Below are 6,720 nucleotides of genomic sequence, written 5' to 3'. Positions count from 1 at the left end.
GTGTATGCATCAATTAGTAATTTGGAAGCCAATATAGAATGTTAGATGCCTCTGTTGGGAAAGAGAAGTTGGACAACATTCCAACTGAAATTATCAGTCCTGAAAATGGAGCCCTTGGCCAGGAACTTATATGTATTCTATGTTCTGTTCTCATATCTGCTATAGAATATTAAGATTCTCCCTTAATTGATAAAGATTTATTAGTCCTTCAGAATAAGATAGCCCTAATGTTCAAATAGATACTCCACGATTATATTTCCATAAATATTTTATATTGTGTATACTATGTATTATAATATATAATGTGTACTATACTTATATCATACAGTGTGAGACGTGGTAGAGGCTGAGGATACCATGGCAAATAAAGCAGATCGTAACCCCACTGTGATGATGATTCTATGGACTTGTGGAGAAATGTCACTAAATACACCACTCTATAGTTATAAGGCACAGTTACATGTCATTGGGGTAATTATTGGTCAGTGCCTAGGAAGGCTTGTTGTTCATGATGGTGAGATAAAAAGAGCTTCAAGGAATGTGACTATTTGGGTAAAGGGGACCAAAACTGGACATTTCCCTTTTCTCCAATATGTAGGTGGGAATCTTCATTATATAGTAAAGAAATGTACTCATAAAACATCTGAAGAAATCCATCTGTCACATAGTGGGAATGCAGTCTCTCATATTTCTCACACAAATGATAGCTAATCTAGGAGAGATAGAAAGATTGTAGCAGAAAATGGAGCACCATAAAATCCATCTAAAATTGGGAAGGACCCCTTCGATTCTCCTATGAACAGATGTGGGTAGAATTAACAAACAAGAGTGGAAGAAAAGAAAATAGATAAGCAACCTAATGCCACTCTGGTACAATTATGGAAGCAATTACCCTTATCTTCCAAGAAGGAAAAGAAAGAGGAGATAGTCATGAATCATAAATTAACTCCTGCTCCCCAAAGAGGCAAAGACAAATTCCTGCTATTAAGAGGTATAATAGGTGCTGGGGATGTGGCTGAAGTGGTAGCACGCTTGCCTGGCATGCATGGGGCACTGGGTTTGTTCCTCAGCACCACATAAAGATAAAGATGTTGTGTCCGCAGAAAACTAAAAAATAAATATTAAAAAAATTCTCTTTCTCTCTTTAAAAAAATAATAAAATAAAATAAAGAGGTATAATAGAAGCACCATGAACTTGCCTGATGAATTTTTGGCTGTTTGCTTAAAGGATGAGTAAGTTGGGGGTCAAGGTTCAGGCATCTGAATTGTGTATCTGGACTGGAGGCCATATATAAAATTAGCAGTACATTGGTCTTCAAAAACATTGAAATTAACAGTATTGGTGGATGTGGAAGATGAATATGCATTGATATATTGTATTCCTGACAACATCTTGGGTAAGTTAACTGCTATTGATGGGTGTGATGGGAAAAACAGTAAGGGTTCAACTGTCAACACTTATGGTTCAGTTTAGACACCTGCTGCCTATCAACTACCTGGTGTTCATAGCTCCCATTTTTTAATGTGTAATTGATATCCTTATCTAATGGGGAAGATTTCCATAAAACATAGTAAGGGAGTTTCATTTTATTATCAAGAGATTAAACATGTGAGCTGTAAAGCCAATATTAAGGAGGCATGCTAAACACTCTCCCATTGATTTTCCTGAGCTTCTCTGTATAGTCACCACTAAACAGTGCCAGCTTCCAAATTGTTATCGAGAGATAAGGGACACCAAACATGAATTCCAAATTGTTATCAAGAGATAAGAGACACCAAACATGAATTGACTAAAATAAACTATGCTCAACCCACAGTCCTTTTAACTACCCTATATGGCCAATAAGAAATCTGGACAGGACTTGGTGCATCTCAATTGGTCTCTAGAAGGAAAGCAAATCCTCTGATTAAAACAGAATGTATTTTGCCAGTGTAATAAGTCAAAATGGCATCCATTTTGCAATTCCTAAAGGATTGTTATATGAATCATCTATAGTTTTTTTCTTTTATGAACTGATTTTTTTAATTATTCTAGGGATTTAACCCAGGTCCTTGAGCATCCTGTGTAAATACTCTACAACTAAGCTTCATTCCCAGCTCAACTGCTGGTTCTTGTACTAACTAAAGGATATATTAATATTATTGGGGCCCAGATACACCCAAGATGTAATTAAGGTGACTAATAGAATTTTATTACATAATATTAGCACTACAAAGACAAGGGCATTTCATTGAAATATTGGTATTAGCCACTTGTGCTGTATGCATTCAGAGGATGAAAAAAGGGAATATATGCCACTTTTCACTATGAACCAACAAATGCCATAATGATTGTGACTCAGTAAGTTACCCAGAAAATTAAAGGATTATGGTTAAGAATTGTTATCAAAAATAAGCTATGTACCCTTTGTAAGTTACACTTACAAGCTCTCAAGTGGTTTAGAAAACTAAAAAAGCTTGGAGAAATGCAATGTACATTAACCATTGGAGGCAGTAAGTGTTCCCAGAAAATCTAATGCCTATGAACTTCAACTCTAAAGAGATGTAGTGAATGAATTAATGCTATGAATATAAATTTTACTATTAATCTTAGTGAGTCTTGTAGTTAAATATAAGCATACTGCAGAATAGAATGTTCAACTGCAAATAAAGTTGTTATTTTTGTCTATTATCTGAGTTCAGACTTTTTTAGAAAAATATAATTTAGAAAGACATATGAAATAACATGTTCTAATGGCTCTTCTGTACCTGAAGAAAACACATTTGTTTTCCACTAGATCAAAGTATACAATTATAAAGGTTTGAAAAGCAAATTTCCATGTCTCAATTTGAGTCCCAACTAAAAATATTTTTAGTAAAGCCATGGTAAATGACCTGTTTTATCTTGATAGTTTATTTGCATATGATCAAGCAAATTTGTCCAAAGTCTTTAAGTATACTATACAATTTCTTGTTCAGTTACTCTGTTTTCTACCTCTAAGATTTCTAGTAAAATGCATCCTGTGCATTAACAAAAAAAATTCTCTACTAGATGTTGAACCCTCATTTAGTCTAGGAAAGTGCTCTACCATTGAATTCATCCTCAGCCTTTTTTTAATACAGGTTTAAGATAGGTTTCCCAGGTGGCCCTGGAAATTGTAATCCTCTTGCTTGTCTTCCCAGTAACTGTGATTACAGTTGTGCACCCCATGCCTGGCTAATGATTTAGATTTTTGTTGGATGTTGTGTCATGTGTTTCTTATATCAACCCCAATAAATATTTTAGCCATTTTATCTTATGCACCGCTAAGATATATATTTATCTCCAATTGTATACTGTTCCACTACTGTCATTTCTCCCAAAATGGGCCCTTCTGATGATTTTGGATATGTAGAAAAATGTTTTGTTCATGTGTTATAATTAATGAGCTTTTACTAGTATAAGTAAGTGAATTTATACTATAATACAGGATCTTGTCTTTCCTTATACATTACTAATGTGGTATACATGTCTTAATTTTTACAGTATATTTCTTCTGTATTATGTAAATCAAGTAAGTTGTTCTGATATTTGTGTAGTATTTGCTAGTATGAACCCACCATATTTTACTTATGCATTCCTATAGTGAATGTTTGGTTCTATTACCATCATTTCAAAATCTTTGCATGAACATAATTCCCTTGTTAACTTTTCATGTGTTCCTCTCTGGATGTATGATAAGGGTTGGAGTGGTAAGAGTGAAGTGAATAAATATTTTACCCAGGACTATCAGGCTGCCCACCAGAATGACTGCCCAGGATAATCTAATTATGTGCACTAGGACTCCAGTTTAAGCCATAACCTCACCAGCTCTGGTACCATCTACTTCCTGATAGAATGAGTTGAGATTGAGCCCCCTTTTTCCATGATTCCTGGTAACATTGAATATGTACTCTAGAGTTGTTACATAATTGAGTTTCCCTTTCTGTATATTTGCGATCAAACCTTTAAAATTTTATATTTTGACTTAATGGGAAACGAGTATGTTTTGTTCATTGCCTGTTTTTTTTTCAGTTAGGTTGATTACAGTTTTGCACCCCATGCCTGGCTAAAAGATGTATTTGAATGAATTAATGCTATGAATATAAATTTTATTATTAATCCTAGTCAGTCTTGTAGTTAAATATAAGCATACTGCAAGCTCTGTTGGTTTAATGTAGATGTTTGCAAAATTATATAAAGAAATAGATAGTGTTATGTTTTGTATGAGAGGTGTCCCCCCCCCCCCCGCAAACCAAGCTCACATTTGAGACAATGCAAGAAGTTTCAGAGGAGAAATGATTGGGTTGTAAGAGTCTTAAGCCAATCGGTAATTTAATCCAATGATAGGGATAAACTGAGTGGTAACTGAAGTGGTAGGAATGTGGCTGGAGGAGGTGGGAATTGGGGTGTGGTTTTGGGTATATATTTGTTTCTTGTGAGTAGAGTCTTTTTCTCTGCCTCCTGGTCACTGTGATGTGAGCTGCCTTCCTTCTCTATCCTTTCGCATCATGATGTTCAGGCTTAGGTCGAGCCCTGAGGGGTGGAGCCAGCCTTCTATGGACTAAGAGCTCTGAAATTGTGAGCCCTCAAATAAACTTTTTCTCCTCCACAATTGTTCTGGTCAAATCCTTTAGTCACAGCAGCAAAAAAAAAAAAAAAAAAAAAAAAAAAAAAATTACTGTAACAGATAGTAAATACTTAGGCTTTGTTGGTGCCAATGGTCTTTGTCATAACTACTTTGCCATGAAAGGGCAAAAACAGATAATACAAAAACATTTCTGCAAAGTTAATGCCTGTATTAGGACCTAAAGCCCAAGACATGGTCCCCACTCACGTTAGGGACGATCACTCAACTATTGCACACTATCATCTTGACACCCATTTGCTGACTCATCTGCTCTCCTACAATGTCATAAACATACCAAGAGCCCAGCATCAGCTCCTGCTGCTGACAACTCTAGCACCAGCAGTGCTGTCAGTTCCTCAACCTTTGTGACAGCCCCAGCTATTGTAGGACCATTTGAGAGCTCCATTCCTGCCACCTTGAAGATTCTCTTCTAACACCTACTAAGCAAGCACTGGAATAGTGAAAAACATTTCATAAATGAGTAATCCCACTTTTCAAATGTCTGTTTGCTATGGATGTTAATAAAATTCAAATCTAAATATATATAGGATGACTTCAAAGGCAGGAGAAGAAGAATATATTCTTCTTTAACATCCCTCTCCAAACTACTCACTTTTTCTCCCCTTTTTTCCTCCCTTCCCAACTTACCAAGTAGCCTTCCATAGCCACAGGCTTTTTATAATCTTGGTTGACTGTTTGAAAAAGTAACTGGAGTATAAATAGAAACAGAAATTCATTTATTTCTGTGGTTCCTTTTAGTTTAAACCAAATTAATTGGTCCTGTCCATTATAGATTAATTATGACATCCAAGAACAAAAAAACATTTTATAAAGATTATAGTCATATTCTTAAATATCTAAAACTAACATTTTTCTTTCTACTTTATAGAAAAATAAATTCATAATTTAAAAATGCACCTTAATTAAAATATAGAGATAATAAATTTTATTTTATATGTTTCTTATCACAATGAAACACTATACAAAAAGTCAATCATAATGCAAAAGGGTGATAAACATAATAATTTATTTGTAGATGCTATTAAATTCTCATTAAAATGTATATGTTAGTAATTTTGACTGTTCTCTTTCTTCTGGCAGGTATATTTTGAGCACAAGGTATACATATGCATTTCTCTGCATAATAAGGATGTCTGTACTTAGTAAAACATAGTTATATAAAAAGCTGGAATTGTAGTCAAAACCCCCAAAATTCATTGGCCTTGAGGTTCACATAGTAAAAAGAATATGACATTATTGGTAGAATGAAGATAGTATGTGGAAATCAATGAGGTATATAGGGGAATCCTGTGTAGGCCCAGATATAACAGTCATTGAATCATAATTCTAAAGTTTTCTGAGCTGAAAGGACCTTGGAAATTACCAAATCCAGCCCTGGTGTGTTTCAGGGAGTTGGCTCTTCATGTATTGCTGTGGTGGGAAAAGCAGGGTCAGGCATCTGTGTCTTAACAGAGCACTCAGGAGAATCTGATGCATATACCACTGACTCAACCAGGGAAGTAAAGTGACTTCTGAGTAGAGTGTCTCAGAATTGGCACAGGAGTTACATCCTCATACCTTTGGCTCTGTATTCAGACCCAAAGCCCCCAGCTGAGACTCCTGAGATTTTACAATTTCACTAGAGAAGTATAACTAAGTTCCAACAACATCAATAACCTCATCAAAATGTTTTTTTTATATCATCATAGATTTTTGTCCCCTAGAAATAACACAGGTTATTAAACACACTTTAGATTTCATAGTTTAATACAGCATTAATATATATATATATATATATATATATATATATATATATATATATATATATATATATATATATGTTATTTATTACAGAATGGCAGATCATGGACTCATCGTCTATTAAAACTAGAGGTCTACTCACCTCCCATGCATTTTGAAGGTGAGAAAACTCATACTAGAGACATTATTAACTTTCTAATTTAATTTAATTCTCCTTTTCAGATCAATAAATTAGACTGGACTTCTTTACTGTTTGATGAGATGAGCTAATATAACAGGTCAGTTGTTTTGGCTTGGGTTCTTTCATGTGTAATTCAGTTTGTTGTGATTT

Source organism: Marmota monax, unplaced genomic scaffold, assembly GCF_021218885.2.
Source record: "Marmota monax isolate L192 unplaced genomic scaffold, Marmota_monax_Labrador192_F-V1.1 WCK01_AAM20220418_F8-fsc00579, whole genome shotgun sequence".
Taxonomy (NCBI): domain Eukaryota; kingdom Metazoa; phylum Chordata; class Mammalia; order Rodentia; family Sciuridae; genus Marmota; species Marmota monax.
This window is presented reverse-complemented; position numbering follows the sequence as displayed.